General features: G+C 40.2%; 1 non-coding gene across 1 annotated transcript; it reads right to left on the bottom strand.

Annotated features, from left to right (window-relative positions):
• Positions 1-14,668: 14,668 nt before the first annotated feature.
• On the bottom strand, positions 14,669-14,741 carry TRNAR-UCG (transfer RNA arginine (anticodon UCG)). Its single transcript has one exon. It is a non-coding gene; the product is annotated as a tRNA-Arg (tRNA).
• Positions 14,742-15,034: the final 293 nt, after the last annotated feature.

Genomic DNA, 15,034 nt, shown 5'->3' with positions numbered 1-15,034 from the left:
TGTGTCGGTGCGACGTAAAAAAAAAAAAAAAAAATCACGCTGCTTTAACTGTGACACTTTTGCCTCCATACATTTATTATTATTGGTAATTGCTAGGAATTTGAAAGCTGGAAGGGAAAATACCTCCAGTTGGGACACTTCAAATCTTAAAAAACGGGTTAAACCGACTTACAGGTTAATTACGGGACGGTACGAATAAATGTACGGTACATTAGTTTGATCTCAACTATTGACACCTACCCCCCCATTTATTAAATATTCGACATTCGAGAGAACAAAGAAAAATTACGGTTATTCCTAAGAAACAAACTGAAGAATCTAGAAATATAGCAGTTTTTATATATGTCTATTTGGGTATAAAATTCATTTGGACATGCACAACCATATCGAGACGTAGTCGATCAGGGCCTTCACGAAGAGAATGCCTGCCCTCACGTTCCCATACAGTCCAGCATCGGGCCACTGTCACGTCTGAACGCCCCGCAAATCTGGATATTGCACTATTCGATCACCTGGCTAAATGAATACCGACAATGAGGCCCCGTACAAACACTGTCAGGTGCTGATAACGCTGTCCACACTAGTACGCGGCATCTCCATGTCATTCAGTGATCACTTAACATCTGACACTGTTCACGCCCCTTATATATCCTATCAGGCCTGGTTACAACACCAAACACGATCAACACTAATGCGTTCTGGTGGCCGTTCTACCTGTTACAGAGAATTGCGACTCGAATCTTTTATATATCCGCCGATGGCGTGTACGTGTACGAGGTTACATTGACACCCAACCATTTCTTTTGGGTGCCTCAATTATTTTGCCAGAGAGTGTATTTCGAAAAAATTGGAAAAATGTGGGGAACTGTTGTGGGATCCACTTTCCATTTCTGTCTCGGAATGTCAATTTTTTCATCATTACTGACGAAACTGTTATTTTTTGATAAGTTCAACCGTAGGATGCAGATCACAGACAACTTCTATTACCTACTTAAAGGCAAATCTTATCGTGGAATGGACTTCGAATACTCGAAGAACAGAATTGGATATTCGGTGGTAAAAATAAATGCAGTTTTTCATTAAACTCTTTAGCGTACTACGACTTGCAACCTAGGACGTAGCAAATTGTAGGTAGTTCGTGTATTTACTAATACCAAAACAATCCAAGAATGTTCACGAATTCACGGCCCCTTTAACCCGTCAATACGCGTTCCTCGTCTGTATAAGACCTCGTGCCTTCGCGGCGACAGCAGCGCTGCAGGCGGCGGAGATCTCTCACGCCCTGCTTTGATTATTCAGTTCAATGCAACGAGCTAGAGGCGCAGGCTTCTGACTTCAACTTGGCAGATTCGATCATGGCACAGTCCGGTGGTATTTGAAGGTGCTCGAATACGTCAAACTCGTGTCCGTAGATTTACTGACACGTAAAAGAACTCCTGCGGGACGAAATTACGGTACCTTGGCGTCTCCGAAAACCGTAAAAAGTAGTTAGTGAGACGTAAAGCAAATAACATTATTTGAATAACATAGAGGGACTTTGTGCCTGACATCAGCGCTCCTTGCGGAGGCAAGTTCATGAAAGGCAGCCATGATTTGAGTTGTCAAAACAAAGCAGTATGATCAGGTGACAGGGAGATTGTGCATGACGATAGAACATTGAAAGTTTTAAGAAGTGAAAAGATAGACTTTCGCCTTCAAGGATGCCAGCCGTATGCTCAGCGTACGGCTGCACTAATCGAAGTAAGTTGTTGCGTATGTGTGGTGATTGATAATATTATCTTTTTCCAACCTATGATACGTTGTGTTTTCTTTCCTGCCTGTTTATCTTCTATCCTTGAGAGTTAATTTTTGTTGCTCTCTGTTGCAGGTAGTGTATGATTCACTGAAGTTTAATATATCAGGGGTTTTTTCTCCACAATGGTCCTGAGGGCTATATATGAGACACACTCTGTGTCTTTTGTTTGGGCATTTGTTCCATGTAGGCCTATTTCAGTCAAATATACACTAAATATTGTAAATACAGCATTTTACTGTTGTTTGTGAAATTTATGAAGTGTTTATTGTAGATGTCGGCAGCATTAATATTTAAAATTAGGCTACACTTCATAATGGACCACTTTCAAGGTTGCTTTTCAGCTAGAAATCCCAATATGATACGGTAATGGAAGCAAAAAATATACGACCCCTACATTATAACAATTAATTACAAACGATTATAGTGGTATTTGTGGGGATGCAATACGTTTACAGTTATGATCAGAATGAGGTTGTAAGCTATCGTAGGTCCCTTTAGTTTTAAGAATTTCCGTCATAAATACTCATTTATGTCACGGGTTTTATCGTAATTTACGCTTAAACACAACAGCCAAGCAGGGCAACGCTCTTGTTCCGATTTCGTGGGCTGGTCGTATGTCACTGTATAACGATTCTCCTTGTATCCTTTTCGATCTACCCTGTAAGCAGCTGATCATGCTGTTGACCACGTGTCGCAATATGGATGGAGTGGCGCTATTCACACTCTGTGATTATTAATGCCCCAAGCTTCCGGCTAACGGTCTTTAATTTTGCACCAGTAAAACTTTAACTCATGTCATCATCCTGAGGTGGTGCTGATCTTCTCAGGCACACCCCGAATGGAGGTGAGTATCGTGTACTATTTTAACCACCACATACTGGCCCTCATGCTATTCTTAATTTTCTGGCAGTACCGGGAATCGAACTGGGACCACGGGGGACGATAGCTAATATTGCTAACGCTACGCTACGGAGGCGGACATTTTGCACCAGTGATTCTGTACTGCGTATTTTGAAAATTTTTCGTCATTCAACACCCACACTCCCTTGCTTATGTGATCACTGAAAACATGGCAGACGTTCCTTCAATTAACTTCAGACAGCCAGCGCTTTTGACTCTTTGTTGTTCTAGCTCGTTGGTTCAATATTATTCCAAGTGTACAGAATACGTAAACGAGTCTCCACTGTTCAGAATATGGACTGTCGTAATTATTTTATTATTCAGAGAGGTAAAGTTATCCCAGGGCATTCCGGTATTTTTGGAAATGAGCGAGCTGATTCTGCAGCTAAGGCAGCTAGTACTCAAAATACAGCACCAATTCTTGTAGCCCTTCCACCCCTTGACTTCCTTCCTGAACTTTACGATGTAGCATACAGTTCGTGGCAAGAGAATTGGCAATATTCCACTCATACAAAAGGCAATTATTTTGATCAAATTCAGCCACATATTCCTCATAAACCTTGTTTTTTTTTTATGGATCATACACTCGTAGGCATATCACAAATATCATACGTCTTCGTTTCAACCACGCACTTACACCGCAATACAAGTACCATTTCCACCTTTCTAACCTCTCTACCTGCGTGTGTGGCCACCCACATGGTGATAGTAATCACATTTTATTTCAGTGTCCACAATTTGATTCTCCCCGTCGTCAATTTATGCAACGCCTTCTAAATTTATCTATTCCCCTTCCTACAAGTATTTCCTGTTTATTGTCATCCCTCACTCCCACTTTAATTGATACATTAAATAAATTTATTGATGAGTCCAAATTGCATTTGTAAAAGATGAGCTATTTCCTCCTTCATATAGTCAAAATATGCTTCTTGTTCCCACTGTAAAATTTATTCCAACCTCTACAGATAAATACAAGCGAATCATAACAAAGAGTGTGAATTTTTTTACAATAATTGGTCCCATAACATATTATCTATCTCACATTCAAAATAAAAGGCATATAATAAATTTCTGTATCCAAGACACTTGAGTTTACACCACAAATATAGTGACTGGACGAAATTCACCGAGTCCAACCCACACCATCAAGAAGAAGAAGAAGATAAGATAGGTAAAGTATGAAGATTGCACGATGACGCGTCGTCATGGGATACTCTCCATGACTGATAAACACATTAGAATTCGTAAAAATTAATAGATTAATTCTGAAATAATTGACAACAGGAACGATGTTTCTTAATTGCTGTAAGATAGCAAAATGAATTTGCCCGGAAAATTTTCTGTGTTGAAGTGTCCTCCTCGTTGTTCAGGGTCCAGGCAGCAACAGTTGTGGGAGAACGCTATTTTTTTCTGAATTTTTAGGTTACAGACGTTGAAAAGGTAGGGAATAAAGAAACTGTTGGTAGCAAATTTTCTGCGCATTTAACACTCATTTAATTCAATTCAAAATCGCAATTTTGCTGGCTAAAGTGATTCATACAAAGCATCATAATATCGAGAAATATGTTTTTCTCTCCATCATTCTCGTCAATATCGTTTTGGTGATTTATTTCAATATTTCGAAATCTCTAAGTAGTTTTCAGTAAATATTAGTTTTCCCACAACCATGTCTCTACCTAAACCAGGACCACAGCCAGTTAAACCTTACAGACCTCCACTCATTCCTGAACCACTTACCATTCCACCTTGGGAGCCTGGACCACCACCTGTTTCCTCGCCTAATCCACCTCCTAGACCAAGAAGGTGAGATAATCAGTCCATATAAAGTCAGTCAACTGTTTCATAATTTTCTTGTCTACCATATAGCTTCTCCATCTTTACCACCACCACTGTGCCTGCTGCCAGAAACCCCATACCTGCTTGCCACCTCATTAAGTCCAGAATTTTCTACATATTCTTGTTCTATATCCTCCGTCGCAATTTGCCTTAAATAAGTAATTGAAATCATCACATTTGATCCGTTTTAAATGAGAAAATGCTGAGCAATATTTTTCAGAGATCTGCCATCTAAGGAATAATAATTGTGGGGTGTATTTTTGTGTCTTTTGGAGTTGGCTTTAAATTCAGCTTACTCTGACAAATTGTTTATAAAGCTCCAACATGGTTATATGTAGAGACTGAAGTCATTTCCTCCTGCTTCTTTTTGGATTAGGAGGTCTGAAGTAAGCAGTGGACAGCAAAAGAAGCATTTCATACATACTATACTCAAGAGAGCCATAGTTATACTCTATTGTATAACTTTCCACGATAGGTTACTTTGAGAAGATTAAGATTTTGATTGAAAAATGAGCGAGCAACTAAGACTTGATAACGTGTTTGATGAAGGGGATGGTAATGGCTGTGAAATGTATTCATTCTAAGAATACAAGCGATTGTAAATTACGTTGCCACGGTACTGTATCTATATAATACTGTATTCGCTTTAATTTCTTATGCAGAAAATTTTTGAAGATGGATGTTACATCGGGATGTTTTCATCGTGCTTTCAGGCTGATGCACATAATAGGACTGTCGTTGATTTAAAAACGAAAAGTATCAGACTGTGACAAGAATTTTTGACAAGTTAGTGGTAAAAATCTGTTTCGCTGTGGGCAAGGACGGCTATTTTGTATTCTTGAGGAATTTATCTTGAAGACCTACCAGGGCAGTTAACAATAATGTTCTCCTTAACATACTGACAAAGTTAAAAAATAAATAAATTTAATAAATACGTTTAAGGGTCTCAACCGCCATGATCACTTCAAAAATTATACTCCAATCCCCTGGAGTTTGAGGAGCATACTTTTGTCAAGAATTCACGAGGATTGATCCACCATTCATATCAAATGTGCTTTATCTAATTTTGGTCGGCCAGGCGCAAGGTTAACTCATACAACAAATCTGAAGATTACTTCATTTTTCCATAGTCTCTGTGAGTCTGATTGCTTAATCAAATCCAAGATGTTTCTAAAATATTGCCTTTCTGATAGATTCTTTGTTAAATAAAGACTATGTAAAGGAATGCTTCAAGTTTGCTTTTTCTTTTTTTACAGAATGTTCATATACGTTATGACAGAGTAGTTCATCGTCATGTCATAGGCTGAAAAGATAACGAATTTCGAGTGCATTACTATTGCAGTTATGGGTTCTTAAACGGCTGAAGAGACCAATCCTAGATTGTGGTGCTGGTCATCTTTCAGTCTTCAAGTCTGGGGAAGAACTAAGTGCCCCCTCCGTTAGCAACTGGCTCCGTGGTGTCATTTATAGGGTCATCCAGTTAACGCAGAACCGCAGTTGAGGCGAGGTTGAGGCCTGTTCATTCCCGCCGGCCGGGCAATAAGAGAGCAAGCTAGAGTGACTGCCTGATTTCTAGTGCATTTCGAAAGTACAGTGAAACCCCTCTTAATTTGAACACCTACAGTTTGTCCAATAGTGGGGTGTCCAATGTATAGGGTGGCGGTACAGTATTTCAAAAGTAGTACATTAACAGCGCAGAAAAGGAAAAACCCTAAGCTAGTGTGGACTGTATACTGTATATACATAGTAAAAACAGTGATTCTTTGAATTTATGTACTGTACAGTAGAGTACACGGAATTGCATACCTACTAAAACCATAAAAAAGAAAAAAGCGCTTACAGAATTGTCCTATGTTTTATTTTCCATATTGTACTGTACAGTACTCGCCCTTTACTGTTTAGTGAAAAAAAAAGGTCAGAAGGCTTTGTTTTGATTTTTCGATTTTTGAACGTGCCCACTCTGAATCAATTTTCCGACGTAATCCAGATAGTTTCAATAATTTTTGGTTGGTTATAAACAAATACATGACATTATTAATACACTGCACAGCTTTTTTGATGAGTAGGAGGCTCCTTGGGGATAGCAACTGTTTCTTCTGAAGACAATTTTTCTTTTGAAGAAATCACTTTCTGTAACACTTCATCAATTGATCCAAGAACATTAGCGTGGACTTCAACACGTTATCAAAATCGCTAAAATCACCAACGTTTGACAATTCACTGCGAAGGACTTTGATTGGGGCACGAATTCTGCATGATCACAACATTTCAGTTATTTCTTTAGACACATCCACCTAAGCACCGTGGATCCAGCGAACTACGTCGTGGCTAGTCACACTCCGTGTAAATACGCTTGCATTGTTACACTTTGTATGCTACGTTGATAAGAGCCCGCATTAACTGTTTCCTGTTTTACAGCTTCTCTAGCGGTTGCACTTCACTGGTTAAGTTTGGAGGCATAAATTTTACTGTGACATTTGATAGAATTAGGCCCACGTGGCTTGTAGCATTATCGATAAACAACAATATTTCACTCTTAGCATTCTTCGTTTTTGGATTGGTTTCTCTTAACCAGTCACCGAAAATATCACCTATCATCCAAGATTTTCTGTTATAAGGCCAAAACACAATAACATTATTGTTTCGAAATCCTCTTGGATACGCAGCATTTCCAGTGACAATGTTAAAATTGCTTGCACTAAACCACCCTCTTTACCGGGCGAGTTGACCGTGCGGTTAGAGGAGCGCGGCTGTGAGCTTGCATCCGGGAGACAGGGGGTTCGAATCCCACTGTAGGCAGCCCTGAAGATGGTTTTCCGTGGTTTCCCATTTTCACACCAGGCAAATGCTGGGGCTGTACCATAATTAAGGCCACGGCCGTTTCCTCCCAACTCCTAAGCCTTTCCTATCCCATCGTCGCCATAAGACCTATCTGCGTCGGTGCGACGTAAAGCCAATAGCAAAAGAAAAAACACCCCCTGTGGGTGGAGGCGGTAGAATAACACCCACGGTATCTTCTGCCTGTCGTAAGAGACGACTAAAAGGGGCCCAGGGGATCTCAACTTGGGGAGCGTGGCTTCGTGACCACGGGCCCTTTATCTGATACCTGGTATTGGTTCCACTTACTTGTGTCAAGCTCCTCGCTTTATCTATCCTATCCGATCTTCCTTGGTCAACTCTTGTTCTATCCCGACCCCCACGCTATTAGGCTTCGAGGGCTAGAAAACATTTCATTATCACGCCCTTCGTGGCCCTTGCCTTTCTTAGGTCGAAACCTTCATTTTTCGAAATGTCGGATCCCTTCTTTCTTTCTCTCTGATTAGTGTTATATAGAGAATGGTTGGCTAGCTGTACTTCCTCTTAAAACAAACACCACCACCACCACTTCGGTACGAGGATACAATGTGGTTGATGTCAGGAAGGGCATCCGGTCGCTACGGAGGGGAAACGGTGATAGACATAAAGCTGAAAATTACAGACCAGTCAGTTTGACATGTATTGTATGTAAGCTTTGGGAAAGCATTCTTTCTGATTATATAAGACATGTTTGCGAAATTAATAACTGGTTTGATAGAAGGCAGTTTGGGTTTAGGAAAGGTTATTCCACTGAAGTCCAACTTGTAGGATTCCAGCAAGATATAGCAGTTATTCTGGATTCAGGAGGTCAATTGGACTGTGTCGCGATTGACCTGTCTAAGGCATTTGATAGGGTAGATCATGGGAGACTACTGGCAAAAATGAGTGCAATTGGACTTGACAAAAGAGTGACTGAATGGGTGGCTCTGTTTCTAGAAAATAGAACTCAGAGAATTAGAGTAGGTGAAGCTTTATTTATTTATTTATTTATTTATATATTTATTTATTTATTTTATGCCTTTGTATGTGCCGAAGTTAGGGCTCACTGCCCTCTCTTACACTTCACCACTACGTACAGTACATAATCACATACTTTGGTAAAATAACATTAGCAGACCCTAGGGGCTACCTAAATTTATGGAGTAATATTATAACAGATTGTAATTGTTATTTTTAATGATTAATATTATCTAGCCTATCTACATCACCTAACAATAGTTCTAAATCACGCTTGCAATCATACACACTAACATTCATACAAGCTGGTCACGTATTTAAGAGGAAATCTCGACAAGACCGTTTAAATGAGACTGTTGAAGTGCTATTACGTATACTGACAGGGAGTGTGTTCCACAGCCTTGCCCTAGACACTTGGAAAGAGTGGCTGTATACAGATGAATGATTAACCGGTATCATAAGGGTAGAAATCGATCTGGTATTATGTCCATGGAATGATGAGAGGAGGTTAAAATGTGAGGATAGGTATTCAGGTGTAGATTCGTTCAGAAGTCGAAATATTAGTGTCGCAGTATGTAAATTCCTTAGTTGATCAATTTTCAGCTAGGATAGCTTCTCATAACAAGGGGAAATATGTGTCCTAAAGTTCAAAGAAAATATAAATCGTATGCAAGAGTTCATTGCCCTTTGAAGTTTCATAGTTTGTTCTGCAGTTGCATCGGTTAATACGACATCACAGTAATAAATTATTGGGAAAATGAGGGTTTGAATAAGTTTTATTTTCATGCTGTGTGGAAGAATGGATTGTTTCATTTTTAGGGGGTGAAGAGATGCATATACTTTTCTGCAGACACTTGTTATATGGTCATTCCAGTTTAATGTGTCATTCATGACAACGCCTAGGTTTTTTACAGACTTCTGAAAAGGTATAGCTTCACCACAGAGCATGAGGTTAGGCTGTTGTATGATGTTTAAGCGTATTTAAAAATCTAGATTGTCCTATTATAATTGCTTGCGTTTTCTTCGGGTTAATTAATAGGCAGTTCTCTTTAGCATACGAGGTAATTGAATTTAAAGTCGAATTCATATGGTGGATTGCTTTGTCAATGTCGGGGACCTTAAAGTGTGAGTATGTCTGAAGATCGTCGGCATAAAGATGATAGTTGCAGTCGTTCAGATGAGAAGAAATGTCATTAATATAGATTAAGAATAAAAGAGGTCCAAGAATAGACCCTTGGGGAACGCCAGATAGCTTAGTCCTCCATTCTGTAGTCTTCATGTTTGATACAACTCGCTGTCGTCTGTTTTTGAGGTATGAGCCCAAGAGCTGAATAGCAGAATGAGCCATGTTAAGTTTTTATAACTTAGCTAACAATATGTCCATATTTACAGTGTCAAACGCACTGCTAAAGTCTAGAAGGATAAGTATAGTCAGTTTTCGTTCGTCCATAGCCCGTCTAATGTCATCAGTGATTTTGATTAGTGTAGTTGCAGTACTGTGTCCTTTCTTAAAACCAGACTGTAAGGGATCAAGTACAGAATGTTTTTCCAAGTATTTAACAATTTGTTTATGCATTATCTTCTCTAGAACCTTAGAAAGTGCTGTGAGGATGCAGGCAGGCCGGTAGTCAGATGTATTGCTTTCAGGAGAGATTTTTGGGACAGGGACAATGAGCGCATCTTTCCATTTAATTGGGATTTTGCCTGAAGTAGGACAGGTATTAAGTAAATGCGTAAAAATGGGCAATATTATGTCGATTATGTAAGTCACAAATGAAATGGGAATTTCATCAGCTACTGTTGCGTGAGATTTTATTGAATTAACTTCCCTTCTTACTTCATGTTCTGTGACGGCATCAAATTCAAATACAGGACGGACTGGGGATTGTTGCCTTAATATATTGTCAATGGTGTTTTGTACTGTCGTTGTGTCAGGAGTGAGACGTTCCGTGGAGAAATATGTATTTAACTCATCAAGGGACACCTCGGGATCAGTATGCTTCGCAAGTGGTTTGCCAATACCCAGTGACCGAAGTTGTCGCCATGTGGAACCAGTGTTAATGTTTTTGTTTAAATGCTGGAAATAATTAAATTTCTTATTACGAATTACAAGCTTAATTCGGTTTCGAAGAACACGGTACTGCTCATGTACGTCAGCTAGTTGAGTCTGCTTATAGCGTCGGTGTAGTGCGTCTTGTTCTTTCATCATAGTCTTAACATCAGCAGTCAGCCAAGGGCAGGGTGGACGTGTTACTCTCACAGAATGCTTTGGTGCATGTTTGTTGTACAATTCATGTAAATGGGAATTAAATATTTCCACTTTCTCGTCAATGTCACTCTTCATCATTATGTCATACCAGGAGCAGAGTTGTGCATCTTGTCTCAGTTGTATGAAATTCATCCTTTTAAAGTCTCTAAACGTTACATATTTCGGTCGGTACTTCGGCACGCGAAGAGAGTATGCTAAGTATGAGGTCATGTTTAGATATGTCAGGAACAGATACTTGACCGTGGTGAAGGATTTTTTGTGGGTTATTTGTTATTACTAGGTCTATGAATGTATGAGCGGAAATAGTGGAAGTATGGACGTGGTGGGTGGGTTTAAGGGGTAATATAGTCATGTCACATGATTTAAAAATATTTTGTAGTCGTGAGGCGTCGTTGTTCAGAGTTAATAAATTGGTGTTAAAGTCTGCAAAAAGTATCACGTGCTCATATGATGGTAGCAGTCTCAGTAAGCTGTCTTCTAAGTCATGGAAATCTCGCACTGCGTCAGGAGGCCTATATACTACACCTACAAGTACTTTTACAGAATTGACAAGCACCTCTACAAACATATATTCGGGAGCCGTTTTTACAGCAGGAGTAGACGTGTAAACAACTTTGCTCTTGAGCATTGATTTACAATATAGGGCGACCCCACCACCTCGTCTGTTCGTCCGATCATGTCTGTGAATATCATAGCCCGATATGTCAACCATGCTTGCGGGAATCGAACTACGGAGCCAACTCTCGCTTACAGCAACGATATGAATTGGACTGTCTTCAAATATCATCTTCAGTTCGTCGAGATGAGCAACGATGGATTGGCTGTTGACATACGCACACAACAGGGTGCGATTAAATGACATCAGTTCCTTCTCTAAAATGGTATGGGTAGAATAGGAAGTAGAAAGTGTTGAGGAACGGTCAGTGGCAGGTCGTGTCCTTCCAGACGTGTGTTCCGGTGAAAGGGCTATGGAGGGAGAGTGTTGGGGGTCTGTCCTACAGAGGAATGTTGAGGGGTGAGGGAGGGAGCAAGGAGGGGGACTTTCAATAGCACTTCTCAACTCAAGCATGTTAACGGAATGTAAAACATGCGGCTTACCTTAATTTCCTCGTACATACAGTGGCCAGCTGATTCACACAAACATTCACAACTATCCACTAAATTAAAAATAAATAAACTACACAGAATGCACATTGTTCATATGTTGCTTTCACCATATTGCCTGATTAGTGATTGTAATTCCGCGAGTGAGTTCACTTGGAATTTCGTGCCGGATACGTGAGTGATTATCCTTCCGTCTTGGCTGTATGTGTTGCGCAGTCCAAAAGTGTCTCGTGCCTTATTCAAGATTTTCTTTCTCAGCCTAGTGAGGGATTCGGTTATAAGTAGTTTGGAGCCTTTCAGCTGTCGCTTAGCGCGCCAAACTTGATCCCGCTGGTGGTAGCGGAGGAATTTTATTATGATAGGACGATTACCCTCGGTTACTACGTCCGCAGTCGATCTACGCTGGCGTCCCAGTCGATGAAAGCGATCGGTGGAGTCCATGGACAGTTCGATTTTCAGGTTATCACGGAAAGTTTCAATGACCTTTCCATAGATATCCTCATTAGGCGTCTCACTCACTCCATGCAGAAGGAGACAATTACGCCTACTGTACTGTTCCGCTTCGTCACTCCGAGCCTCCTGAATTTCCAATCGTTTCTCGATTTCTACGACATTGTCTTTCAGAACAGAGAGTTCAGCACAGATGGAATTTCTAAAAGTTCGGAAGTCCGCTTGAAGCACAGTCAGAACATCGCTGGGGTTGGCAGCACTGCCGGCGGGAGCAGACATGGCTTCCTCCAGGCGGGCTTGGAATTGAGCCATTTGCTTTTCGAAGCCTGTAATTCTTTCCTTCACTTCTTTGAGGGTCATAGTTGCACACACGATGAGATGGTATCCTAAACTTTCGAATTACACTCACTCGCGATTACGACTTGCTAGCTGTCCCTGTAATAATTAAGAGGGGAGTTCCTCAAGGCAGCATTATCGGACCTTTATGTTTTCTTGTATATATCAATGATACGTGTCAAGAAGTGGAATCAGAGATAAGGCTTTTCGCGGATGATGTTATTCTGTACAGAGTAATAAAAAAGTTACAAAATTGTGAGCAACTGCAAAATGATCTCGATAATGTTGTGAGATGGACAGTAGGCAATGGTATGATGATAAACGGGGATAAAAGTCAGGTTGTGAGTTACACAAATAGGAAAAGTCCTCTCAGTTTTAATTAATGCGTTGATGCGATGAAAGTTCCCTTTGGGGATCATTTGTAAGTACCTAGGTATTAATATAAGGAAAGATCTTCATTGGGGTAATCACATAAATATGTTTGTAAATAAAGAGTACAGATTTCTGCACATGGTTATGAGGGTATTTAGGGGTTGTAGTAAGGATGTAAAGGAGAGAGCATATATGTCTCTGGTAAGACCCCAACTAGAGTATGCTTCCAGTGTATGGGACCCTCACCAGGATTACCTGATTCAAGAACTGGAAAACAATCCAAAGAAATGCAGCCCGGTTTGTTCTGGGTGATTTCCGACAAAAGAGTAGCGTCACAAAAATGTTGCAAAATTTGGGCTGGGAAGAATTGGGATAAAGAAGACGAGCTGCTCGACTAAGTGGTATGTTCCGAGCTATCAGCGGAGAGATGACTTGGAATGGCATTAGTAGACGAATAAGTTTGAGTGGCGTTTATAAAAGTAGGAAAGATCGCAATATGAAGATAAAGTTGGAATTGTTGTTAAATAAGTTAAATAAGTATACCGATACTGTAGTTCTATTTAATACTAATAATAATAATAATAATAATAATAGTTTATTAACGGTTTAATATCGCACTGATCCATGGAAGGTGTTCGGCGACGCAAAGATTGGGAAGGTAGCGGCCGTGGCCTTAAGTAGGGCACAAACCCAGCATTTGCCTGGTATGGAAATGGTAAACCAGGGCTCCCGACGATCGGATTCAAACCCATCATCTTCCGAATGGAAGCTCACAGCTACGCGACCCTAACCGCACGATCGACTCACCCGGTAAAAGAAAAGTTACGTTGAATTTTATCTTCAGTATCTTATGTCTGGATATTCCGGGACCCCCAGTTGAGGTACCAGTACATTCATTTATTTGAGCCTAACTTGGCCTAACTCTTTTTTGTCTCGTTTATTTGCCATTTCTTGGTCTCGATATTATTAGCCTGCTATGCCTAGGAATATATATTTTTCCAGCACTCCGTAGCCATTCTCCTTCTTTAGGCTCATTCCACACAGGATCGGATCCTTCTTCTTCCTTGTCATTGATTATTGGCGCCAGTAAGAAAGTAAAGCAAAATTCGTAGTAAGGTAAAGGAGTACAGCTCTTTCTGGATATAACTGTTTTTAAAACACATACCAGCTCTCCTGCCAGTTTTAAATTTTTGGAAATTCTGGCAATGTCGGGAATCGAGCGCTGGGCTCCGATGATGGAAGCTGATAGTGCTAACCGTTACACTACGGAGGTGAACGAGGGGAAAATGACCTCAGTCGATTGTTATTATTTATGGCCACACGCCATTATTATTATTATTATTATTATTATTATTATTATTATTATTATTATTATTATTATTATTATTCACGAACGCCTATGGGCTAGATCAAATGAATGTTATTTCTTAAGCCACCTCCATGCTCATGTTTTTACTTTTAAATCAATGGCTTTCATCTGTGTCGTATGCATTAAATACAAACCATTTCCAGCACACAATGCAAATGCCAGGATTGAGTCAGTGGCCACTTAATGGTAATGGCGATTGTAACATTGTATGAAACAGGCGATAAATTAAAAGCAGGGTTGTTTTCGGAACAGCAAGGCGCTTCAGCACATACGATGGCAGTACTGACCGTCCTTAATATTCGTGGTCAATTCATCCAAAACAATGGAATGTGAAATTGTAAGCATTTTTACTTGTTGGGGAATGCATAGGATAGTAGTAATCAATTCAATACTTCAAAAAACTAGAGGTAAAAATAAATGCTATCGACCGTGACAGGACTCGAACCTGCAATCTTCGGATCCGAAGTCCGACGCCTTATCCATTAGGCCACACGGTCATATTGTCACGTAGCACCCTAAGATGTATAAGAATCAATTGTGACAAGGAGAGTGCTCTTTGCTTACATTGCCTTTAAGAAATAGTTTGTTATACAGTACAGATGATAAAACAGCTCAAGGGATATTTGTCCACGTCTATAGATTTAGCTTACTGCTATCATTACATTACAGCGCTGTAAGTTTATGCAGGTCCGCCTCTGTGGTGTAGCGTGTAGTGGTTGGTGTGATTAGCTGCCACCCCCGGAGGCCCGGGTTCGATTCCTGGCTCGGGTATGATGCGCATTGGTATCAC

The sequence above is a fragment of the Anabrus simplex genome, chromosome X (genome assembly GCF_040414725.1).
Source record: "Anabrus simplex isolate iqAnaSimp1 chromosome X, ASM4041472v1, whole genome shotgun sequence".
NCBI lineage: Eukaryota > Metazoa > Arthropoda > Insecta > Orthoptera > Tettigoniidae > Anabrus > Anabrus simplex.
Note: the sequence above shows the minus strand (reverse complement) of the source record. Positions and strands in the feature narration are given on the sequence as shown.